The following is a 27,267-nucleotide window of genomic DNA, read 5'->3' on the forward strand; positions in this document are numbered from 1 at the left end:
TTGGTGTCCTGTGCAATTTTTCTCTCAAAGCTGGCCTTGGAGGATTTTATGAGGGATCGTAATTTTTTGCTAGTACTGATCAGAGATGCCTTCCCTATTAGGGATTTTGCTCTATCATGTAGTAGCTTCCTCCTTCTGTTGTACAGTTTATGGCAGGGGTCCACCAGACTGGACGCCTGCCTTTGGATGATTGGGTCTTGGTTTTGTTTGGGATAGCATGATCCATGCATTCCTGGAGATGTCCGTAGAATGCGTTTATATAGGATTCTGCAGTTTGGGCCGTAGTTTCCACTGGCCCTGGGGCCTTGTAGGATTCCATTTCGGTTTTGAGAAGTGAGAAGTTCGCTTTTGAGAAGTTTTTCACTGTGGTTTTCTGGGCTGGGGGTGGGGTCGGGATGTGGACATCCAGTGAAATTAATTTATGGTCTGATCTTACCAATGAGGGATATACTTCTGGTGTGGAGCATAGAGTCCCCATGTTGGTAATGATCAGGTCTAGTATGTTGTCCCCTCTTGTGGGAGTGGTGACTAGTTGTTCCATAATATTTATAATTTCCAGGAACCTTTGGGCTAAGGTGCTGGGGCTTGAGTAGTGCTCCCAGTCAATGTTTGGGTAGTTGAAGTCGCCCAATATAATGGTGTTCGGAGACATCTTCATGTTCTCCAATGTCTTCAGGAAAGCCGAGTGGGATTCCTGACTTTGAGAGGGTGGTCTGTAGGATGCTATAAACTGAAAAGCAGTCTTGCCCACTGTTAGTTGCACATGGATGGTCTCCAATACTTCGTGCAATGCCACTAACCTGGAGGTGTGGATATCCTTAATAAATAAGGAAACTCCCCCTCCTTTTGTGGTTCGGTCTGGGTTTTGGGGCCAAAAAGCATGATATGAGGTATAGTCTGGTAGTGCTGGGGTGCTCTCTGGAGCCTTGAACCAGGTTTCTGTCACTGCACAGATATCGATGTTCTCCATACCAAGCAGAGCTTCGAGTGCGTGCATCTTGAGGTTAAGATTTCTGGTGATAAGCAGCATTACCCTTAGTTTCTTGTTCCTTGTGCTGTCTATGGAGGTGGGTTTGACTTTTGAGCCTTGCCTAAAAAAGGCACTATGGGGGTGGCACGAGCCTTTGCCAATATCCGAAAGCCCAGTGGTGACAGGTGCAAGCCGTTCCTAGCGAAGCAACGTGGCTTGTCGACCATGTCATCCCAGGCTGACAGACACTGGATCCCCTTTGAATGACACCAAAATTTTAGCCAATTGTTAAATCGATCATTTTGTCTTTGTACTGTGGCATCATTCTAGGTGAGGGGAAGATGCTGCTCAAGGTCAGGGTCATGCCAGCCTGGGCTACATGATCAGAGAGCTCCTCTATGTCTCTTTTCATATAGTCCAGGGAGGTACGTCTCAGGTCATTCACACCAGTATGTACAATGACGGAGTCATATTTGTATTTGCTTTGGAGTGACCTGAGTGCTTGCGTTATGTGGTGGATCCTAGCACCCGACAGGCAGCTCACCGTGACCTTCTCTTTATTCAGCCTGGTGAGCGGGACGTCAAGTGTGTCTGACAATAGAGTCACCTATTCCAAGAGTATCAGGTGTGTTATTCAGCCTTACGGGCTGTGGCTGCTTGGCACACTGACTTTGTGGGCTATGTGTTGTGCGTATTTTGTTTTGAGGTAGCGTTTGCTTGGATGTCTGCTTTGGAGGTCTCTGTTGCTTAGGTAGATTTTTATTTAGAGCCTCCGAGTATGTTTTTGTGTATTTATGTGTGTTTGGTTCGTTGATGTGGTGGGACTATGTAATACTGGAATTGTGTTGTGTGAGGTTACCTTCTCCTCCTGACTGGTTACACCAGTTTTGAGAGGAGAGAGCTCAGCCTCCAGTTTGGCTAAATAGTTGCATCTCTCACATATATTTGAACCTGTTTGGAGGAGGAGAGGGTTGTCCGTGTACATGAGACAGTTGTAACATTGCCTCAAAATTCCCAGATTCACCAGCTGGACTGGAGAGGAAACCATTGACTGACCTTTGGACATGCTAGAGTAATATAGGGAAACTGAATTTAAGACGGACCAATAGAGGACAGGGTAATCGTAGAGAGTATAAAAGAGTAAGTAGTGCTTATGGTTTAATAGTGCTAACTTGTAGGATTACTTGATTGCACCAGTGAAGGGCCTTAGAATGAGAATATGGTGTTTAAATTGAGAGATAGAGTAGTTCTAAGGGAAAAAGTGAAGAGCAGACTTTGTGGAGCCAGGAATAGTTTAAACCAAATTAGGCAGCGCAGCCCGTTGTTGCGCTATGCACAAAAATGCGCAAAAGAGGGTTTTAAGACAGGAAGATGAAGGAGTTTGGAATTGACCCAAAACGGCCAATAAAACTACAGTTTCAAGTCAGTAACCACTTCCACAGGGGCAGGCAGGCTGCTCAATGTTTTTCACTGCCATTGATCAACAGAGAGACTTCCCTTTAGCCCAAGCAAAAAATTACCTCCAAGAAACTTACAAACAGTTCAAGAACAGCAAGCCTGTAACTGAACTTTTTTGAAATCTCAGAAAAGTGGGAAAAAAGCAAGATTTTTTGTTTTTTTCAGAGATAGCAGAGGTTGACAAGTATCAACAAGTTATAACAGTGCAGTAAATGACCCCACATAAGAGTGCTAGGCCAAAGACAGATAAAATGCAAGTTTTGAGAAAAAAACGATTTAAAAATAAGTGCAAACAGGAAATTCAGTAAACAGCTCTAGGTTGTGCTCTAAATACAGTTACTAATGCAGAAATCAAGTTTAACAAGCCAGAAAATGCTCAAAATAGGCAGCTATGCAGAAAAACTTAGCAAATAAACAGAGGAAAAATACTTTAAATCTCAAAAGTGGCTCCTTTTTTCTCTCATAGGTTCATACTAGGCTATCTGCCCTAGGGCATTTATAAGCCTAGCCCAGAGTTTTGTGGCTTTCGCCACCACTTTAGTTTGAAGGATACTATGCCCATTATTTTGCTGTGCCTCTGTCAAGCAGTGACACTGAGGTTATCCCTGGGGTATACCTGCGATCTCCCATCCATTGGTCAAGATTTCTCTTGAACAAAGCCAGTGAGGTGCTCTGCCTCACATGTACCGGGATTTTGTTCCACAGCATAGGGAGTCTCTGGGTGATGAATCTGTCCCTCCAGCACGTCCCATTAATAGCCGTGTTAAGGTTTAAGTCTCCTGCCCTTGTAGTTCTGATGGATTTAGATTTATTGAGGTGAAGCATGTTCATTAATTCCGGGTTGGACATGGCCTTGTATGTCAGGCACAGGTAACCTCTGAGCAGACAGTAAGCGACTTAATAGAGCTGGAGTTCCTTCAGTCGGGCAGCATAAGACATATTTTTGAGACCCTTTATCCTTTTGGTGAGGAACGTTTGGGGCCTTTCCAATTGCTGCAGGTGTCGGGTCAGATACATTCCGAATGGAGCATTGTACTCAATCATTGGTCTGATGAGTGATGAGTACAGGGGAATGATGACCTCCCTTGATCTAGATGTGAATCCCTTCATGATCAGGTGGGCAATGTAGAAGGTCTTCCTAACTACTTTGGCAACGTGAGTGTCAAACGAAAGGTTACTGTCAACCTGGGTCCCCAGATCCCTGATAACCTCTTCTGTGCTTAGTGGATTGCCACCTATATGGTAACTATGGGTAACCTTGTTTTTCCCGAAGGGTATGACTATGCATTTTTTGGCGTTTAACTTTAAGCCATGGCTCTGGCACCAGTTATCCGTTTCTATGAGACCCTTCTGAAGGATGTCGGTGTCAGATGGGTATTCAACTATGGTGCCCAGTTTGCAGTCATCTGCAAACTTTGTCAGCCATAATCCTCCTGTGTTTGCTTGTACTTCTGAAGAGTAGATGCCGAACAAGAGTGGGCCCAGGACTGAGTCCTGTGGGACACCACTTGTGACAGGCTTGGAGTCTGACATGGTGCCAGCAACTCTGACCCTGTGGGTTCTGTCACTTAGCCAGTTTGCAACCCATCTTGTGACGTATGGGTTTACATTTAAGCTGGTGAGTTTTTCAATGATACCCGAGTGGGGTATTGTGTCGAAAGCCTTTGCCAGGTCAAGGTAGGCTGTGTGGACTGCCTTGCCCTCGTCAATGGCCTTGGTGACTGTTTCGAAAAAGTCAACCAAGTTTAAAAGGCATGATCTGCCCTTGACAAAGCCAAACTGGGTTGGATCCAAAGTCTGCAAGTCACCTATGTCTTTATTTATGAGTTCCATTATGATCCTCTCCATAGCTTTGCAGACCAGGCTTGTCAAGCTGATGGGACGGTAGTTTCCGGGGTGGGTAGAGGCACCTCCTTTGTGAAGTGGGACCACCGTTGCTGTACGCCACTCCTTGGGTACGTATCCTGAGGTGAGGCTAAGATTAAACAGCTGCCCTAACTGCGGGTTTAATTCCTCATCGAGTTCGTGGAGCACACAACCGGGGACACCATCTGGTCCCATGGATGCTGTGTTTTTCGCCTTGGAGAGAGCAGTTCTCACCTGAGCATTTGAGATGTTTGGGGGGCTACAATCCTCTGGTCTAGATATCTCTCCTTTTGGGGGGGAGGGGGGGAGAAATTTGCACTGAACCTCTCAGCGTTTTCTCCTCTTGGTGGGTGCTTCACCAACAGCCAACAAGCCTCAAAAGATGCCAAAACCATGAGGCAACCAGGTTTTAAGAGAGGAAGATGAAGGAGTTTGGAATTGACCCAAAATGGCCAATAAAACTACTCCTAGAATATCATTAGGTGAGCTAGACAAAATGGTGCAGCCAAGAGTAATTTGCCCAGTAGAAAAAAAAACAACCGGATGGGTATCTTCCATGGTAGTAGCTCACAAGAAAAGCTCAGATGACATCAGAATTATGTATTGATCCAAGAGATTCGAAGAAAGGATGCGGCCTTTTTAATGCTATGTGCACAGTCGAGGAAGTTGCACCCATCATGCCAAATACCACTTTTTTTTTCTGTCTTGAATACAAAGAGTTAATTTTGGCAAATTATGCTCGATCAAAAATATTCATTTTTAACCACATTTGGTATGCCATTCGGGAAATACAGATTTCTGAGAATGCCATTTGGAATAAATTCTGCCACTGAAGTCTTTCAATGTGCAATGGAACAAATTTTTCTGCCTATCCATGTGCTATTATAGTGGATGATATTCTAGGAGGAGGCAATGGTGAAGTCGAACATGACAGAAACCTCAAGAAAGTTCTGGAAGGAGCTCGTGAAGTGAATCTTAAGCTGAATGCTCAGAAGTTTAAATTCAGACTTCGAGAAGTTACTTACGTTGGTCATTTGTTTACCACTTCAGGCTTACAACCACATCCTTCCAAGCAGACAGCTATTCTTGAGATGCCAGCTCCAGACAATGTCTTAAGCCTTACAACGTTTTCTTGCTATGGTCAACCATTTAGGCAAGTTCATTTCAGATTTAAGTCAACTTTCTGCTTGTCAGCTCTCTGAGCAGTGCTTAGATGTTAGCTGGTCCTGGTCAGACCACCACCAAGAGTGGTTGATGTCCTGAAACAGAGAACTGCCAGTTCACCAACTTTACGATACTATGATGTTGACAAAGCAGTTACTCTCTCCTGTGATGCTTCAGTATTTGGTCTTGGTGCGGTCATTCTTCAAGAGGGTAGACCAGTAACATATGCTCTGAGAACTCAACCCAAACAGATACAGTATGCCCAGATTGGGAAAACTTTTGGGAATTGTGTTTGCATGTTCAAAGTTTCCCGATAATGGCCGACCTATCCAGACAGAAGCTGACCACAAACCTCTAGTTACTATTTTGAGAAAGCCAATGCACACAACTCCTGTGAGATTGCAATGCATGATGCTCAAATTGCAAAAGTCAATTTCAATCATGTTTAAACAAATGGCAAACCTCTATCTTGCTGATATCGTATCACAATTGTCCAGAAAAAAAAACACTGAAAAGCTGGAGAATGAGCAACCTGATTTTGAGGTCATGGAAGTGAGAAAGTTTTCTTCCATGTCTTGATGAGCTTACAACTCAGAAAGCTTCACATTCAGTTCTCCAGAAACTCATCAGTAGAGGATGGTCTTCGAAGCAAATCTTGTTTACCAGTAGAACTACAGCAGTATTTTCAATGCAAAGATGAGATTTTGTCAGATAATGGAATCATGAAAGGTCCAAAGATGATTGTTCCAAAATCCCTAAAAGATCTTACATCGTGGCCACCCAGGAACGGATTCTACCAATAGTATTTTGGTCTTCTATATCCAGAGATATTGAGAAAGTACTTTCATCTTGCTCCGTTTGTAATAGTACAAAACTGCATCAACAAAAAGAACCATTTTAATTAAGCCAGATTCATGAACTACCGTGGTCAACAGTAGCCACAGTCATCTTGAGTGGAATGGTCAACATTAGTTGGTATTAGTGGACTCAGATAGGTTAGGAAGTAGGTCAGTCTCAAACAAAACATCCAATGCCATCATTAGTATGCTGAAGAGACTTTTTTCTGTCCATGGTAATCTGCACAGAGTCATTTCTGACAATGATGCACAGTTTTCACATCAACAGCTCAAACAATTTGTTGAAATGTGGGACACTGTTCATATTATGAATAGTCCTGAGTACCCACAGTCAAACGGCTTGGCTGAGTGTGCAGTTCAAAGTGCCAAACAGCTGTCACAGAAATTCTAACGTGACAATACCAGTGTTTTTCTAAACTTGCTTAGTTAGTCTCAGAAACATTCCTCGGGATGATCTTGGTTCATCTGCCCAGAGACTTATGTCAAGACAAACCAGAAATATTGCCAATCAGCAGCAATTTATTGGTTCCATGTGCTAAAACACAGAAGTCCTACTATGACAAAACCAGCAAACCTCTCAATCCATTAAAAGAAGGGGAGATAGTGAGGATGTAGACAAAAGGTTTTGATTACATTGGACTTGTGATTCCATGATGTACAATCTCTGTCCTTGAGACAAACTTTTCACAAGGAATGGAATTTATGGGGAATTGGAAGCATTTATTACTGGTGTCTGAGCCAGTATTACAGCATCTTGCCTGTAATAAAGACTAGTTCTCAGAGTGACTAGTCCATTGTTACTGTTCCAGAGAACATTCCATCGGCAATCCCTGTTCCAGAGAATACCCCAAGATTTCTGAAGTAGAACATTCCCCAGTGACTGTCCCCACTGCTATACCCAGTCCTAACTATTAAATTACAAGATCAGGTCGCATTTCCAGACCTAGTTCCAGATGCATAGCAAACTGGACAGGACTGTTTTGTTTATTATTGTCTGTATAATTGTATGCCTATTCAAATTTCATTGTCAAAATATGAGACCGCTCAGTAAAGAGGGAGGATGTAGATCAGTATGTGTGCTATACCTGTAAGAAGCATTCCAGTCAGTGGGCACATGCATACAAGTACTGAGCATGTGCAAGCAAGAATGTCATTTTGAGTGTGTAACCAATAGCATGCATGTGTGTAGTAGTCAGTTAGATAATTTGTTTAAGTTTAATGTTCTTGCCATTCATCCTGGTGTGCTTGTATGTAATGAACTACTTAAATGAACACCCAAGCATACCTCTCAACTGTCTCCGATTGACTCAAATTTTACCTCTGTCCCTCTTAATCCCTCCTAAAACTAGTGACTTTTGGAGGAAAGGTAGTGAATTAAACTTAATGAATAATGACAATAATTAAGAGTTATAGACATCTTTTACTTCAGAAAATGTGTATTAATTCATATGCTTTGATTCTGTCAAGGTTTCAAGTTAATAGCACTAATATTTTAAAAGTGTCCCTGATTGTCCCCGATTTTTTCTTGACTTGTCCCTGATTTTGTTGAAATTTGTCCCCGATTAGTTGAGAGGTCTGCACCCAAGCCTTAAGATGTACAAGAGGAGTGACGCTACACAAACTATTAGAAATTTTCAACTTACAGCTTTGATGATAGGCAACACAATTACAATGATTCTTGACCTCTGCCTACTGCAGCCAGAGACAGTAAAATGTTTATATACTTTTTATTTAGAATGTCTTTGAATATTTCAACTACAATCAGGTGAATTAAGTAGAACAGCTTAATCTCGTATGATCATTCACAACTAGCTGAATAAAATATTGCTGACCACATCTATGTAATTTGAGAGGTTACTGAGAATACATTTTTCAGAAAACATACAAAAATTATTTTTATTGTGACTTGTGAAACCTAGTTTAAGAGCTAGAATCTAATGAATGTGACCATTGTAAAGATTAGCTTATGCTTAACAGTTTGCAGTACATACTTTCATAGGTTCATAGGTTGGTACTAGGCTATCAGCCCTAGGGCCTATACAAGCCTAGCCATAACAATTCCCTGGCTATTTCTTCCCACATTATTTACTTTCCTGGACCCCTGTCTAGCAGGGCGACTGACGTGATCCCTGGGGTGAATTTCCTTTCTCCCATCCAATCGTCAAGGTTCCTCTTGAAGAGGTCCAAAGAGGCACTCTGCTTGACATGTATGGGCAATCTATTCCAGAGTCTGGGGAGTCTCTGGGTCAGGAACCTATCCCTCCAGCATGTTTTGTTTATTGTGATGACAAGGTTTAGATCCCTGGAGCGTGTAGCTCTGAGGGATTGGGATTTCTTTAAGTGTAGCATGTCCAACAGCTCTGGGTTTGACATGGCCTTGTATGTTAAGCAGAGATCGCCTCTGAGTAGACGATATGCGACAGAGTATAGCTGGAGTTTAAGTCGGTCAGCGTAGGGCATCTGCTTTAGGCCTGTGATTCTTTTAGTGAGGTATTTCTGAGGCCTTTCCAGTTGTTGCAGATGTCTTGAGAGGTACATACCAAATGGGGCGTTGTATTCTATAATGGGTCTAATGAGGGATGAGTACAGTGGGACAATGACCTCCTTTTTTCTGGATGAAAAGCCCTTCCTGATGAGGTGTGCCACATAGAAGGATTTCCTGACTGTTGTGGCGATGTGGTTATCGAAGGTGAGACCACTGTCCACCTGTGTCCCTAAGTCTCTTATCACACTTTCTGTGTTTAGTGTACTGCCACCTATATGGTAATTCATGGATACATGTTTTTTCCCAAAGGGGATAACGATACATTTCTTGGCATTGAGCTTGAGCCCATGGCTCTGGCACCAAGCATCTGTTTCTGTAAGGCCCTTTTGTTGAGTATCCACATCATTTGGGGATTCAATAACGGCTCCCAGTTTGCAGTCATCTGCAAACTTTGTTAGCCAGAGTCCCTTAGTGTTGACCTGTACTTCAGAGAAGTAGATGCCAAACAAGAGCGGCCCCAGGACTGAACCCTGAGGTACTCCACTTGTCACTTGTCTGGAGCTGGATTTGGAGTCGGCTACTTTTACAGTGTGGGTTCTATCAGTAAGCCATTTAGCAACCCATTGGGTGACATAGGGATTAATACCCAACTTAGTAAGTTTATCTATGATTCCAGAGTGGGGGATGGTGTCAAAGGCCTTGGCAAGGTCTAGATAGGCTGTGTGGACCACCTTACCCTTGTCCATGGCTCTGGAGACTGATTCAAAGAAGTCAATCAGGTTCAGGAGACAGGATCGGCCCTTCACAAACCCAAACTGGGTGGGGTCCAGTGTTTGAAGGTTGCCAATGTCTTTGTTTACTTCTTTACTAACTTTTCTTTACATAACTTCTTTATTAACTGTTATGGGTCTGAAGATATTAAAATTTGTTTGCACTCTTGAGGACGTAAGTAGTTTGTCAAAAATGTTAGGGATTGGCAGCTGACACAATAGTTAAGGTGTTAATTTCACAGATGCAAAGTGCAGGATTTGATTCTCACCTTTGAGGAAAACTGGCTAGGATTAAAATGGCCCACAAGGGCAGCTAACCTAGTACTAACCTACAAACTATGTAGCCATCAAAAGTCAGAATGCAAATATTGCTCTATTGCAGAGGTGTGTGACAGAGGGACAAGCCCTCATGCAGACAAAATGAAAGCTGGCAAAAATGTAATTATAGCTAGTACTAAATGAAATATGAGTGTTCGTAGCAACAGCAGGCTACTGTAAAAAAAATATACCCAGCTTTACCACCACAGACTGCCCTCGGACAGACCATACAAAAGGTAACATGCCATCTACATATGCATACTTTAGAAGCAAATAGGGCTTTTAACACACCAAAACCCATCTTATGCTGACAGGTAGTTTAGTTGACCCAGACTTTACTACATACTTTGTCTTGTACATTTATGTATCAGACGAAACAGGAAAGAATGCCAAATTTTATGGGTTGCTTTATCACAACAAGCCGTTTATGCTTGCCAACGGCTACAAGAATATGCATGCATTATCCTGGTCCCTTAACCCATCCTGTTCAGATAAAAACAGGAGTTCTATAATGGGGTGGGGTGTGCATTGTGCTAGTGCCGATTCTCTTCTAAAAGTGAAGACATACTGTGTATTACAGTAAACACATGATGGCAGTGTGTAAAATCACTATATTTGAAGTGAAATCCTATAACAGCAGACACTAACCCTCTAGTTAGCTAGGTCTATATTTCCTCCACTTTTATTTACACAGACTGCAAAGTTAGCTTTCACTTTATCTTACCTTTAATTTTCAATTGTGTTTTGAATGTGGTGGTATTATTAAACCTTTATTTTACATTTGAGCAATATGGCCCTTTTGTTTTACATAATCTACCTTGTATGCATTACGGCTCAGGTAAAGTTCGAGAATGCCATGGTAGCATCAGCCCACCTACCTTAGAGAATCTGTTTTAAAAGAATGTCTGGAACTTATAAAGGTCAGAGTCATTTGCCTTCAGTAGGAGAGGTATTTTGAGGCAAAAAAATGAGACTCCTAGTGGATGCTGACAAGAAAAAGCTGTCCAAGTGCTAAATAAGTTGCTGGAAGTCATGTGGATTTACTCAGAGAACACCAGGAAAAGGATGTAATAGAGGGTTGCAACAGAGTTTAACTTAAGCTAAAACACCATATCTAAATATCAAATAACTGCTGTGTCCCACTGAAAAATTATAAAAAGTTGACTATATTCAAAAGTATGGGAAGTCTCTGGGACAGGAATCTATCCCTCCGGCATTTTCCATTTATTGTGGTGACAAGGTTTAGGTCCCTAGAGCGTGTAGCTCGGCAGGATTAGGATTTCTTTAAGTGGAGCATGTCCAACAGCTCTGGGTTTGACATAGCTTTGTATGTTAGGCAGAGATCACCTCTGAGTAGGTGACATGCGACGGAGTAAAGCTGGAGTTAGACTGTCTGTGTAGGGCATCTGTTTGAGGCTGGTAATCCTCTTTGTGAGGTATTTCTGCGGCCTTTCCAGTTGTTGTAGATGTCTTGTGATGCACATACCAAAAGGGGCGTTGTACTCTATAAGGAGTCTAATGAGTGATGAGTAGAGGGAACAATGACCTCTTTTTTTCTGGATGAGAAACCTTTTGTGACGAGGTGTGCCACGTAGAAGGATTTTCCGACTACTGTGGCGATGTGATTATCAAAGGAGAGACTACTGTCCACTTGTGTCCCAAGGTCTCTTATCACACTTTCGGTGTTAAGTATACTACCGCCGATGTTGTAGTTCATGGGTACAGAGTTTTTACTAAAGGGGATGACAATGCACTTTTTGGCATTGAGCTTGAGGCCATGGCTTTGACACCAGGCAACTGTCTCAGTGAGGCCCTTTTGTAGGATGTCCACATCGTTAAGAGTTTCGATTATGGCTCCTAGTTTGCAGTCATCTGCAAACTTCGTTGGGCAAAGACCTTCTGTGTTAGCCTGTACTTCAGAGAAGTAGACAGCAAACAGGAGAAAACCCAGGACTGAACCCTGTGGTACTCCACTTGTCACTGGTCTGAAGTCGGATTTGGAGTCTGCTACTTTGACAGCGTGGGTTCTGTCAGTGAGCCAGTTGGCAACCCATCTTGTGACATAGGGATTTATGCCTAGTTTAGTGAGTTTATCTACAATTCCAGAGTGGGGGATGGTGTTGAAAGCTTTGGCAAGATCTAGATACGCTGTGCGAACCACCTTACCCTTGTCTACGGCTTTGGTGCCTGCTTCAAAGACGGCTATCGGGTTTAGGAGACATGATCTGCCTTTTACAAACCCGAACTGGGTGGGGTCCAGAGTTTGGAGATTATCAATGTCTTTGTTTATAAGTTACATGATGATACGTTCCATGGCCTTGCAGACCAGGCTCGTCAGGCTAATGGGGCAGTAGTTCCCAGGGTCCGTAGTGGCTCCCCCCTTGGGGAGTGGGATAACAGTCGCTGTTAGTCATTCAGCACAAAGCCTGAGGTGAGGCTATGACTGAACATGGTACTTAGGTGGGGTGCCAGTTCATTCTGTAGTTGGTGTAGAACACAGCCTGGGATGTTGTCTGGTCCCATGGATGCTGTGTTCTTGGCTTTGGAGAGTGTGGTTTTTACCTGTGCAGCCGTGATTACAGGAACTTTGCATTCTTCCGGTATAGAGATGGGCTCTTTAGGGGGTGAGAGGGTGGTAAAGTTAGCATTGAACCTATCTGCCAGGATGTTGGCAATATCAGTTGGGTCTGTATATTTAGTGCCATTGTGCTGCAACTCAGAGCAGATCTGAGTGTTGCCATCTGCCAGGATGTTGGCAATATCAGTTGGGTCTGTATATTTAGTGCCATTGTGCTGTAACTCAGAGCAGATCTGAGTGTTGCCATTGAGATTCTTGACATAGCTATAGAATGCTTTGTGGTGGTCTTTAGAATCAGTGGCAATTCTGTTTTCATAACTAGCTTTGCAGGATTTTATCAGGGATCGCAGCTTCTTACTGAGGCTGACCAGGGAGCTCCTCCACTCATGGGATTTTACTCTTTTTGCAACAGTTTCTTCCTTCTGTTGTACAGTTTGTTTATGGCAGGGGACCACCAGATTGGCTTCCTTTTTTTGGAGGATAGCGTCTTGGTTCTGTTTGGGATTGCACAATCCATGCATTCATGTAAGTGCTTATAAAGTGCAATCGTGTAGGATTCAGTAGCCGTAACTGTATTGTCCATCTGCATGGGTGTCATGAAGTTCACCACTTCTGTCTTAAGAAGCATGAAGTTGGCATTGGAGAAATTTTTTACCATGGTTTCCTTAATGGGGGGTGGGGGCAAGATGTAGATATCTAGGGTAATTAGCTTATGGTTGGATCGGACCAATGAGGCGTTGACTTCAGGTGTGGAACACCGATCACTCGTGTTGGTAATGACTAGATCTAGGATATTGTTGTCCCTGGTGGGGGTGTGGATAAGTTGATCCAGGGCATTGGTGTTTATGAATTCAAGAAAGCGCTGAGCGAAGGAGTTGGTACACGAGTAGTTTTCCAGTTACTGGTGGGGTAGTTGAAATCGCCCATTATTAGGGTGTTTGGTTGAACCCTAATGTTTTCCAGTACATCAAGAAAAGAGGAGTGGGAATCCTGGGGCATGGTGGGTGATCTGTAGCAAGCTACAATATGGATTGAAGTTTTGCCCAGAGTTAGTTGCACTTCAATAACCTCGGCTGTATTATGCTGAGCAACTAGCCTGGAGGTGTGGATATCCTTAATGAATATGGACACACCTCTGCCTTTGGTGTTCCGGTCCAGGTTACATGGCCGAAAAGTGTGTTTTGAGTTATAGCCTGGTAGTGCAGGGGTGCTGTCTGGAGCCTTAAACCAGGTCTCAGTCACTGCACAGATATCAATGTTCTCCATTTTAAGGAGTGCCTCGAGTGAGTGCATTTTGAGATTTAGACTTCTAGCATTGAGTAGCACCTCCCTCAGTTTTGGCTTGCCTGTTCCTGTTACGGTGGTGAATTTGTCATTTGAACCTTGCCTAAAAAAGGCACTATAGGGGTGGCAAGAACCTTAGCCAGTATCCGGAATACCAGGGGTCACAGGTGCAGGCCATCTCTGGCAAAGCATCATGGCTTGTTGACCATGTCATCCCAGGCAAACAGATACTGGATCCCTTTAGAATGGAGCTTAGCCAATTGTTGAAGTCAATCATTTTGTCCTTGTACTGCAGCATCATTCTGGGTGATGGCAGAATGTTACTCAGGTCTAGGGTTATACCTGCCTGGGCTACAAGATCGGAGAGCTCTACCATGTCTCTTTTCATGTAGTCCAGGGAGGTGCATCTCAGGTCGTTCACACCAACATGGACAAAGAGAGAGTCATATTTGTACTTCTTGTGGAGTGACCAGAGTGAGTGGGTTTTGTGGCGGATCCTGGCACCCGACAGTCAGCTGACAGTAACTTTCTCCTTGTTTAGCCTGGTGAGTGGGACATCAGTGTGCCTGACTAGAGAGTCACCTATGACTAGTGTGTTGTGTACATTGTTTTGCCTTACTGGCTGTGGTCGAGTGGCACACTGAGTCTGCGGGCTGTGTGTCATTTGGGTTGTGTTGGGGGGGTGGAGGCTGCTTGCATTTCTGCTTTGGAGGTCTCGGTTGCTTGAGCAGATTATTATAGAGAGCCTCCGCACATGCTTTTGTGTTTCTATGTGTGGATTTTGGTGGTGTAGATTTAGTGAGACTATGTGATGAGTGTGGTGTGGTGCAAGTGTTTACCTTCTCCTCTTGACTGGAGAGAGCTTTACCTCCAGTTTGGCTAGATAAGTAAATCTCTCACATGTTGTAGTGTTGGGTGATAGGAGGAGGGGGTTGTCTGTGTACATGAGGCAATTTCTACATTGCCCCAAGATGCCCAGATTCATCAGATAGACAGGAAAGAACACTGGGAGCTGACCCTTGGACATGCCTGAATAAAAAACTATTTTCCTCTAGATAAGTGAGGAAAGTGAGTACAAGAGCTGTTTTTCAAGTATCAAAAACTGTTTTCCTCTAGGTAATGAGGAAGGTTGAGTGCTGTAGTAATTAAGTAGGTTATTTAGTGCTTACAAGTGCTGATCACAAATAAGCAAATTCAAGTGCTAAAACTAAGAATCTGTATCTGGACTAAACTAGTTACAGGAAAGAGGGGAAACAAGTGCAAATGCGGACTTTTAAAGGCATTGGATAAAAAGAATATAGAAAAATACCATTGTCTCCATTTTTAAAGAACACAAACAGATAATCATCTCAAGGCAACAAACCCTGTCATGCATACATTACACACAGCACAGACTGTTCAAAAACAGTATGTCATGCAAGCCATCCATTCTCAGTAGGTATTGCAAACAGACAGCAAGCTGGAACAAAATGCCCTGCTCTCTGTGCAGTCTGCCTTAGAAATGTACAGAACTCACAGAAGTAAGTTACAATTAGTGATGTACTTCACAATGCAGTGAATAGTTCTTTACAGATCATTAGATAAATCAGCATAATGCTCTGTGGAGTGGAGTGCCACTATGTAACACATCACTGCTTTAATGCTGCACGCTTCATACCCTTGGCCAGAACTCTTTAATATTTGCCCAGCAGTATGTTACGCCGATTGCTTGTCTACTGAGCAATAACATAGGATGCACTGCTTTACTAGACCAGTGAATAAGAATTAGGGCGGTACAAGTTTGAAAGACTTGGAACGTTGCTGTAGACTAGATTTTTGATGCGTTGGATATCTTGTGACATCTGAATGATAGGGGGTACATCAGGTTGTAAGTATGTAGTGCTGAGACAACTGGGGGTGGGACATTTGGGAGCACTCTCACTGACCCACACTTGGCTGTTTCCTTTATTAATTCATTTATGTAGGTGGGCTGATGCTACCAGGGCATTCTCGAGCATTACCTAGCCTATAACTTATACAGGGCAAATTATATAAAACAAAGATGGCACATAGCACAAATGTAAAATCAAGGTTTAGTGCCATCACATTCTACAAACAAAATTAAATCTGCTGTGTACATGAAAGTAGAGAAAACATATTCCTCTAGAGCTGTCCATAGGGTTAGGGAGTTGGTGTAGAGCAGGAAATAAAGCAGGCAAAGAGGAGCAGTGATACAGTCTAAGAATACCAGACAGACAAATATTCAATTGCATGCTGACACTATGCACCCTGGGTGGCCATGGGTTGGAACATACAGCTCGTTCATCTATACATCCACATATCAGGAAAGTACAGATACCAAATTAATATGCCTGTCACAAGATATCTGGACATCTCTTCTGTCACTCAGACTGTCTGCCAGTGACTAGGTACCTGAAGTATTAGCCTAATCTCCTGTAGAGACATACATTTGAGAACCAGTGCTTCTAGATGTTTGCTGTTTGTGTTGAGTTGCTTGTGTTCTCTCATTGGTAATATGACAATCTTCTATATTGCCAAGATTTAAGAATGGCTTTGCCTTCGGATATCAACTGCTTGTTTCTCGTGAACAAGAGAGTGTTTCTCGTGAACAAGAGAGTGTTTCTCGTGAACAAGAGAGTGTTTCTCGTGAACAAGAGAGTGTTTCTCGTGAACAAGAGAGTGTTTCTCGTGAACAAGAGAGTGTTTCTCGTGAACAAGAGAGTGTTTCTCGTGAGCAAGAGAGTGTTTCTCGTGAGCAAAAGCTGTGGCTGTTCTCACTTTGGTAATGTTAGGTCAGCATTAAGAAAAGGAGTTCCTTGGTAGAACTATTATTCTAGTTTATTCACAAAAATAGCCACCGTGTTCCACCCACTACAAAAAAATAACCAGTGTACCACCTACCAAATAATGGCCAAACAACTCAAACTGTATACCTTATACAGCATGCAAAACAGCATAATAAAAAATGCAACTGAACTCAATGATAAAAGCTGAATTATTGGAAAAAAATATAGCTGACAAGCGTGGGTGCTGGAACCCTAGAGCCAGTGGGAGGGGGAGCCCTCCTCCCACTTTTACAGCTGCAAGATCTGTTGGGAAAAATTAATGAAGTGGAGTTTTCATGCTAGCATGGATTCACATGCAGAAGTTTAACTAAACCAAGTGTTCTTGCTCTCTTATTGTTCTGGTCATGCTGCCACTGTTCTGTTGGTGCTGCCAGAACCATGCTTGTAAGGGAGGTTTGTTCTTTTATTTGCAGGAGTGTGTGTGTGTCTTGCGTGGGTGTGTAAAATGCCCCCATTAGGAATACTTGGTGGTTAGTGTTACTCGCGCTCAACCAAGACCCTGAATTATCTACCCATACCACCACTTGCGATTCAGGGAGTCGAGTCCATAGCTCTCCACTTTCCAGATTGTCACAGAATATTTGGCTTATACTTTTGTCTGTTCATCTTAAGATTTGTTTTTTTCTGGCAAACCAGTGAGAACTGAATTCACTAAATAAAGTTTCAGTCTTCCTATCTTTCAGGAAACACATGGTAACACAAAACACTTTATTTTAGCAACTTTCCAAGGTTATACAAGGACTATTTAAGATGTATCCCTAGTTTTGGGCCTTTGCCCCCCTCCCCCCAAAATAATTTTGGCTTTTTCCAGATTTCTTGTGCTGTGAAGTTGAGAGATTTAGTTGATCGTCAAGTGGATTTTACAAGGAGCTAAGAGCTTCAGGGGAAGAGAAATTTAATGCTACTTATGCCAAGTTGTTTGCAATGTTAGTAGCACAACAGGTAGTATTACTTGCTTCTGATGCAGAAGTCTATAGGTACTACTCCCACAGTATGCAGATGGATCGCTGATACTGTACTGTGTTGTACTTTTAATGGGAGTGGATGCTGCAGTCCTATGAATGTCCTCCTTTGGAGGAGTTACCTAGTAACTATGAACCCATTATCAGTTTGCAATCCATTCCCCACTGTAAAATTACTAGCTTATCATTTTTTAATGTAGCATAGGCAATTTATTCTTCAAGGGCAACAGGTACTTTATTTGCAGATGAAACAATGAAATATAAAGTTGCTTGCTAGAAGCAACCTGTTCATTAGTTGCAGATCCCTTTAATGTGGAATTATCTAGCGGACTTCTGCAGAGATTATGGATTGTAATGACAGAAGTGTGAGAGTGGCCATTTATGGTTGAAATTTTCTGAAATGGGTAGTTTTGTCATTATTGATTCATATATTTTGTTTCATTGCTTACTAGAAGACTGTTCCAAACTACAAATTTAAAATGCATTCTAACAAGTGGTGCTATATTATACAAGCAATATAATTTAATGCAATCAGGAAGGTGAATCAAAGAATGTATACATGTATGCTTGCTCACAGGATGCAGGAGATCAAAACAGGGAAAGAGACCAGTCACCAATGGTGTCCCCCAGGGTTTGGTGCCGAGACTTTTTCTGTTTGGCAAATACATTTCAAAAGTAAAAAGAAATTAACTAAAGGGCTTTGTGCAACTAAGTTATGACTGCAAGCTAGGAGCAGTTATTGAATCCTCAAATGATTTCACCATCATGCAAGATTTGTCCCAAACAATAACTGGTGACAGAATCATGAATTGAAACCAAACTCAAATACATTTTCGTATTCTTTGGGAAGTCATCTACTCCAGGGAACTGCCAAATTGACAATGCCCCCCGAGAAATGACCCAGTTGTTTGGAATTTAGGAACTTGTGTGTACAGTGACCTAACGTTTGACCGATGTGCCCAGAGTCATAAGAAAGTCTTTCTATATTGCACAGCTTATAAACAAACTGCTTGCGACTAGATCTAGAGATGTTACTGTCCCCCTTTACAAAGCCCTCATTAGGACAATCATTTTGTATAATGCGTACTTTGGCATGTATCTGTCCAGACCCATGCAACAACTGGAATACCCACAGAGATACCTTACTAAAAGGATACAAGTCCTAAACAGTAGGTCTTGCATGGACCACCTCAAAGATTTATCACTATACTCCGTATCCTACAGAGTGCTTAGAGGCGACGTGTGTGGCATACAAGGCATCCTCTGACCTAATACAGACGGACCTACTGAACAATCAGCAAGTCAAATGGCATCAGAAATGCTCAGTCCAGGTACCTAAACTGAATGTTGTGGAAAGATGGATATATATCCGGAACAAACTATCCATTCAAATGAAACAAAGCTCATCCCTGTCCATATTCAAATGCAATTTGGATTTAAGGATGGGTAATAGAAAATGTACTCCAGGATTGCCCCTCATGCCACTAACGGATACAGGCAGTTCCCAAATACTGCATCCTTTACACGAGTCCCCTCAAATTATCTATAGTGTGATCACATTTATTCTCACTATGGCTAATATACAATTATAAGCCATGGGATAGATCAGACCAATCAGGAAATGTTAATTCAAGCACCAAAATGAACCTATGTCATGGTAGTAAATAATTTCTAAAAAATTGCCCTTTTTACATCACTAAGTGCCCCTGTCACCCTCCGCTCCACCAGTCTTCAACAGCTTCCAGTGCCTCTGCTGACAAGCGCACCTTCAACTCCAGGTAGAGGACCATGCTCCACACCTTTTTGCTATTCACCGAAAGCACATTTCACTGAAAATCAAAATTAGTGTGCACTTTTCACCGAAAGCACAATTCACCAAAAACACAATTTACAGAAACACATTTCACCGAAAGTTATATATGGCCTTTTCTCCACTGTAGTGCAGCCTTGGGGTTAGTATATATAGGGCGGGGGTGTGTGTGTGGGGGGGCCCCACATATTTTATGTATATATTGTCAAACAACAATTACATATATCCATGTATACAATTCAAAATATTTAAAATATGTTGGGGGCTAAACCCCACCCCCCTTACTATATATACTAACTCCAGGGTCACACTACAATGGGGAAAAGGCCATATTTAACTTCGGTGAAATGTGTTTTCGGTGAAAAGTGCTTCAGTGAATAGTAGGACACACACAAGCATACCAACTCTGACAGCCATCCCTAATGACCTATAGGGATGTGGTCCTGGTGACAAGAGTTAGAACAGTGTCCCCTGTTGGAGTTGGTGTGGGTAGAGAGGCAACTGGGGTGTATCCTACTGTTCGCTCAATGGAGGGAGATCAGAGAGGACATGTTGGGGTCAGATGTATGAAACATGGCAGCTGCAGTTAATTTTGTAATGTGTGTTTAGTCAAGCACGTTGAGGAATGCATCACCACTAGGTGGAGTTAGGGCAGTCACAGCAAGTCAGAGGGAGTAGAGATTAAGAGGAAAAAAAAGTCCTTGGCACAAAACAGCACGTTATGATTAGGCAACCTGTCTAATCTTCACCCTCCACAAGTGTGATTAACATTCCCTACCCACCCTGCCAAGACACCCCCATCTGGGGGATACTATGCATGAAGGGAAGGGTGATCAACCTCCTACAATCACAGTTCCATGTCTCCTTCCGAATTATTCACTTCCACCTTCTATGCAGCGCCACCACCTTCAAAACAAATACTGAAAAATCATCTCGACTCTTCTTGGCTATGTACCTGCTCTATAACCTAACCTCCTCTTTCTCCTTATATAACTAAACTCATTTGCTTTTTGCTACTGCTGACTGCTGATATTTTCTCCATAATTATTTTTCATCACTTGTCGATACTGGTACAATAATGCTGAATAATATCTCTTCTATGAATGTCCTCCTTTGGAGGGGGGGGGGGGGCTCAGCACTGCAGCATGACTCATCTACATATATACACTAACTCTAAGATCTTACAGACACAGGGACTAAAGGTGGAGGTGTCCAAATTCACATCAAAAAATAAATATACCTCAAGGCTGGTCAAACAGGATTATGCACTTTAGCTTCTCCATGTTCAATAACCATAGGAAAAATCCCATACCACTTCCCTGTAAGCTAAAAGGTCTCCCTCGATGACCCTGGAAATCCATATGTATTTTAGCTTACAGGAAAAATTCACCATCCAATGCCATATTCATGGGCATCTTTAATATTCTCACTATTAACTGAGAATCATGAAGGCACAGAGAATCCTGGGTTTTGTAAATAAACTCCCTGGACCGCATTATCAATATGCTGGACAAGGTGCACAGACATACTGGATGTGGTCCTCACTAACATGGGAGAGCAATGCTCACATCCTACTTTAATAGCCTCTCGAGTGGCAAGATCACAAAACAGTTTTCTTTGAAGTAAAAAGGAAACATAGAACCCCAGCTAACACTGGAATGTTCAGAAAGGCTAATTTTATTAACTTTATACTATTAAGCGATAACCTGGAAAATTGGAAGCCTCCCTAAACCCTGATAACATTACGGTCTCTGCAGAACTGTTCACAGAAACCCTATACAAGCATGTTAATAGCTGTGGAGAGGCACCTGTACGCACTATAAATAAGTACAGAACTTAAAAAAACAAGCCACCCTGGTGGATTCGCATAGGGTATATAACAGAAGGAATCATGACAAAAATTAGGAGGAGATGTAGCACCAGCAGGATAAAAGGGCTCTCAAACTAAACAATGGACTCAGAGGACAAATAACCAAAGCCAAATTTGAGGTAAATATGGCCTCTCAGGCCAAGGAAAGCCACAAGGCATTCCTTATCTATATCTGCAGTCTCAAAGGCAATACACAATTGTATGCAGGGCTCATTGTTAATACAGCCATCTATACTGAGACAGAACATATAGCAAACCTACTGGCAGACAAATTCAGCTCTAACTTTACCCCTCCCTCCTCCTCCTCTCCTCAAGAAATACCATCAAATATAAGTTCCCTGACAACCACTCTGAAACAGGCCCTCAATGCTCTCTTACGCCAAGAAAACTGCATTGATATACTCAGACAATATCCCAGGCTGCCTTCTAAACTGCATGAAACATGACCAGTCAGGCCCTCTGGAATCACTGTTTAACCATAGCCTCCAAACAGGCTTCATGCCTCATGAACGTTGAGCAGCAGCAGTCATCCCTTTGGACAAAGGCTGGCCATCTTCAGAGCCTAGAAACTACGGGCAATAAGTCTCACTAGTCTCATATGTAAAGTCATGGAAAATGGATAGAATTATTATCGAAATGATCAATACTGATATAGGAAACCTCCAGACAATGGGCCAAATCCAGTTTGGTTTCATCAAGGGCAAATCATGTCTACTCAATCTGGTTTACTTCTTAGAGAAGTTCGCCAAAGCAGTGGATGAGGGCAAAATGGTTCACACTGAGTACCTTGACCAGGCCAAGCTATTTGACACAGTACCCAACACAGACATTGTAGACAAACTGAAGAGGTTAGGTATAAACCTTTATGTTACCCAGTTGATAGGCAGCTGGCTCACAGACAGGACCCAGGAAGTAAGAATTAGGGGGTTCACCTCTACAAAGAGGTCATTCACCAATACAGTTCCTCAGGGATTAGTCCTGAACTGTTCTTTTTTGGCATCTATTACTCTGAACGTCAGGGCCTCTGGCTGACCAAATTTGCTAACAACTGCAAATTGGGAGCACTCATAGAATCTCCCACAGACACTAATGTTCTCCAGGAAGGACTAAAACAGAAAGTTATGTCAGAGCCATGAACTAAAACTAAATGCCAATAAATGCATAATAGTATCCTTCGAGAAGTCAGCCACCCTGGTAACCATCATACTGACCACATACCACCCTGGTAACCATCATACTGACCACATACCACTAAGAGTCGACCCAGTACTTAGGGACTTAGGAAAATACAGACAGTAATCTAATCTTTGACCATCACATGTCTTCAGTATTGAGGAAATCATTCTATGTTGTGTAACTCATAAACAAAGGTGTGGCATCTAGGCTCAAGGAGGTCATTGTTCCACTGCTTTCAGCCTTCATCAGACCTACCATGAAGTACAATGCCCATTTTGGTATGTACCTAACTAGGCACATCCAACAGTTTTGAAAGTCCACAGAGGTTCCTCACTAAAAGAATACAGGAATAAGTAACTTATACTAGGCAGACCACTTCAAGGCCTAATCTCTGTATTCTATCTCCTATACACTGCTGACTGGAGATTTATGCCTGGCATACAAAGCATTGTGATTCCACTCTGCATATCTCCAAAACAAACAGCATCAGAATTACACATTCTAAAAATTTCAGCAAGTCTGCTTTATATTGTGGACAACTTTTGAGAGACATCCATGTATCCCAAAGACCACTCCTTCTCTGAACGGACTTCTCATCCATGTGAAGCAGAGTTCTTCCCTGACTCAATTCAAGTATAACTTGGAGAACTGGATGGTGAAGACTAAATTCATCCCTGGTTTGGCACTTCTAATGGACACAGCCAACTGGTAAATGGTTCGTGTCCCAAGCCCTTGCTTACACTTATCAAGGGTACCAGATTTGGGGTGCATGGCTAAGATTAAAACAGCCCCACTGGTCGATGGCCTGGTATACACCTATGAACCTATGAAGATTGTTTCAGCATGATGACAAACTGACTGTTCCTCCTATTTTCTACTCACAGCCTTCACTATGTACTGCAGTTAGTGAGTTAAAGCCCACAGATTTAGTGTTCCGTGAGCAGTACATTCACACAATACTCGGTGAATGGAACTCACTGATAAGTTCTCATGGTCAGATATCACACTCCCTTTTATTTCATGCAGTTGACAGAATAGTAGTGTAATGTTTACTATGAAAATATTCTCTTTTGATCAACACTTTTGTTGTAGCTAAATATAGGCTATCCATGAGCTGGTGTAATAATATAATGTGCCCAATTCTTTCATTTATCTAGTGTAATTCATCACAGAGTGTTGAATATGAAAAATTGTTTTAGAGTCAGTAGAGGGGAAAGTGTAGAGAAACTGGTGACTAGGTTTTGTGTTGTGATGTTCTGTATAGAGATTCCTACAGAAATGGCCTCTAAGTAGTAACAGTAGAGGAGCTGTTACTCATTTTGAACAGGCCGATTAATCCCGCACCACCACATTATTGTAGGGGTCAACAAGGCCACACAGAATGGTGATCAGCTGTTAATATAATACATCAGCAGATTATAGGTTTCTAAACTATAATGTTATGGGACAATGTGAGCAGGAATAGCTGTAGAACATAAATACTACTCAACAGGAGTTCTGATCACTGGAGAGGGTGTAGGGTTCAATGTTTGTGCTGCATACAGATAAGTGAAACCACAGATGTGATTGGTACTAATATTAATACCAAGGAGTGGTAAATGGATGTGTCATGTTTCAGAATGCTACACTGTAATTAGGCCTGTTTTTCATAAGGAACCCCACTCAGGTTTTCCCCATTTCTCTGCTAAGAGTAGTGAATATTACCCCGCCGAGTTGTCCCATTTCTTCACTTTGTTCTTACTTAAGAGTAGTGAAGATTTTCCTTAAGGATGAAAAACTACATTTTATTGGTACTAGATTATATTGTACACAAATGCACATATATTATATATGTATACACACACATACATATCGTGTTGAGGCACACGTTATCAATGCTAGCATTTCAAAAATCTATTTAGTGAAAAGACATCAAAACAGTCACTGTAAAAGGAAAATGGTTTTCTTTTGCAATTGATTAATCACACCTCTACCATTACTTTCAGACAGGCTTTGAATAGTGGTAGTGTTGGTAGAAGATTTTTCTAAGGTAAGCTATGGTGTTGTAAGTGGCAGAGACATGGTTAGGGTAGCATGTATTACAAAGGATGAGCTTGGGGGGGGGAGGGGTACTGCAGTTAGCAAAACTGCAAGTTGGCACTGTGGTTCAATGAAATGAATACATGCTGCTGCAAAGCACCCAAATTGCACATAAAATGTCAGATGCCTTACAATAAGCACCACTTACAAAACTACTAATTCAGCTGCTACCCATGTACTGTAAAACCTTTAGAATCAGTGCACTTCACAATGCTACTTATCTCCGCTGAATACAATAACAAAGTACCGGCTACATGACATTTAGGAATACAGGACTGAATGCAAACAAGGCAACCCAGTATCAGATACTGACATGATTACCAGAGTAACAGACCAAATAGTACATGGGATGGAAAAGATGACAATGGCTCACCCATCCTAGAGTAGATGTTTCAAACACATCAGCTACTGCCATATCTTGCAGTAGCATCATGACAAAAAACTGTCATGAAGGAATGGTATACATACCCTGTCTGACATAGCTTTTGGTCTATAGCTTGATTAAGACACATACTATATATAGTGTCACAGAGGCATACTCACTTGTTAGTCCGGTATCCTGGTACCCGTTTAAGCACAGCACACACCAAGGTTGCAGGTGAAAGTGGTTAAGCTACTCAAATGCCCAATTCCCCAGATAGCAATGGCCAACACGACACAGAAATTCATGGCTTGTTGGTGGGGATGCAAGAAGGGATAAAATGAATTAGAAAACATGACAAAAACTTATTTCACACTTCATACATAGTGATACAAGTGCCAGTTTACAATTACTATATGCAATACTGTAATGTGCATCAAACAGTATAATGGGGTGTTCTGCTGCCTAAATGCATTAATCACCAAGCTGAAATGCTGCATTTCACCTTCTGAGGCTGTTCATTAAAATTCATGATGTACATTATTTAGCAGCTTTAAATGGCAGTGAAAGCCATAATATAGCATTCTTAATCATTCCTGCCCTATTACAGCTGTAACAAGATTGGATAGATAAGATTATGACTAAACACCACCGGAAATTGGTGAAACAAATGGTAGGAACTATACATTCACAATTCAATTCAACTGTACAAGTTTCACCCAGGTCATAAAACTAGCAGGCAACATGTTCTCATTCGGAAACAGATAACACAAATCTATAACAGACAGCTTATTGCTGCATCTGCCAGTAATGCAGTAGTCCACCATCATGAAATAATAATGTAAATTTACAATTCCCTTACATAGTTCACACAACCAAATAAATACAGCCTTCTGATACCAGTCCAAACTATCTGGTCAACAGGTAGTTTAGTTGACATGTTCAATCAACTACATTTGGTCAACTATATGGTAGTCAACAAGTGTGTGAGATTGGCACTACCCGGGTAGGAGAATATTCCCTTTCCCCAGAGACTGTGTGATCTTGGATTCAGTATATAAAATAAGCAGCCCCCCATGCACATGGTGGGGATGTTGTATGGGTTTTATTTATTTATTTATTTTTTTTTTGAAGCAATATTTGCACACATCAAGAAGCAACCTCGGTGTAGGCATACTAGGAAGTCAACCTTTCCATTTTCAATGTAAAGTGCTTTATTTTCAGGATGCTGGCATTCATGTTACTTGAACAAATGAAAGTAAATTGTATATCAAAACCATTACAATATCCCAAAGTCAAGATTACCACTAGGTACACTGGTAAATGTGCAGTCTTGATTTTATAAAATAACAAAAATATTAGTATGTAGTAAAGCATACACTACTGCTCATAATTAGTGTATACCTATATCTGTACAAATAAACAGTTCTGGTGTGATCAAAGCACTTTTTCCCCCTCTTCCCTCAAACATAATGATCATAGATGCTGAGAAACTTTGCATGCTGCTGTTTATTTCTATTGGGCGCCTGCTAATTTTATATACAGACTCAGATATCACACAGTCCCTGGGGAAAAGGAATTTTCACCTACCCGGGTACTGTCAGTCTCACTCACCTGTTGACTATCATACAGTTGACTAAATTTAGTAGATTAGACGAAGGAGAAGTAATAATATGCAGTATTTAAAGAAGCCCTGACAGGAACTACAACACAGTACAAATATTTAATAATATGTACTGTTTAACTTAAAAAGGGAAATAAAGGAAAGGAAAATGCTTCTTAAATTTCTTCAGAGAAAATGGTCCAGTCTGTCACCTGCTACAGACACAAAACTTAATAATATACTGACTGAAAATGCAAGGTGCAGAGAATATTACAACTTTATTTCAATATGCCACAATAATCACAAAGTCTGACTGAAAACAAATATTTAAAAAGTTAAAACCCATAAAAATCAAAAATATCACTCTAAAAATCATACCTAGTGGTATAAATGTCAACTCCCATCTTTCACACCAAGTGGACAAACAGTGCACAGTAGCACAAAATGTTTACATGAACTATATAAAGAGAGGTTAATAAACAAATATATATTTACCATTTAAAGAAGTATTTTCCAGCTTAAACTGTCTTCACACTACCAAAAACCAATAATGGTACCTAGCAGCCATAATTCAAACTGAAAAGAAACTGAAACCACCAGTAACAGGAAGCAGTCCTGTGATGTCATATAGTTCAGGATTTCCAATGAGCATGCTCAGTTTCAAAAGAGCAGAAAAAATAGATGTTGCTTTCTTTTTTAAGGTTGTTTGTGTAGCAATTAAAAAAAAAAACATCTGAACACATTGTTTTGTCTACAGAATGCCTAACAAAATTTAGAATACCATTATTATAGGTGATAATGTATAACAAT

At 41.6% G+C, this 27,267-nt stretch overlaps 1 long non-coding RNA gene across 1 annotated transcript in view; it reads right to left on the reverse strand.

Annotated features, from left to right (window-relative positions):
- The window catches only part of LOC122791288, a 45,714-nt gene extending 18,669 nt beyond the window's left edge, over nucleotides 1-27,045 (reverse strand). Inside the window, exons 1-2 of the long non-coding RNA XR_006363125.1 lie at nucleotides 26,953-27,045; nucleotides 25,037-25,164 (exon numbers count right to left, since the gene is read on the reverse strand). This is a non-coding gene — a long non-coding RNA (uncharacterized LOC122791288). The remainder of the gene's footprint in view (nucleotides 1-25,036; nucleotides 25,165-26,952) is intronic.
- Nucleotides 27,046-27,267: the final 222 nt, after the last annotated feature.

The sequence above is a fragment of the Protopterus annectens genome, chromosome 17.part0 (assembly GCF_019279795.1).
Source record: "Protopterus annectens isolate FY-2018-M chromosome 17.part0, PAN1.0, whole genome shotgun sequence".
In the NCBI taxonomy this organism is placed as follows: domain Eukaryota; kingdom Metazoa; phylum Chordata; order Ceratodontiformes; family Protopteridae; genus Protopterus; species Protopterus annectens.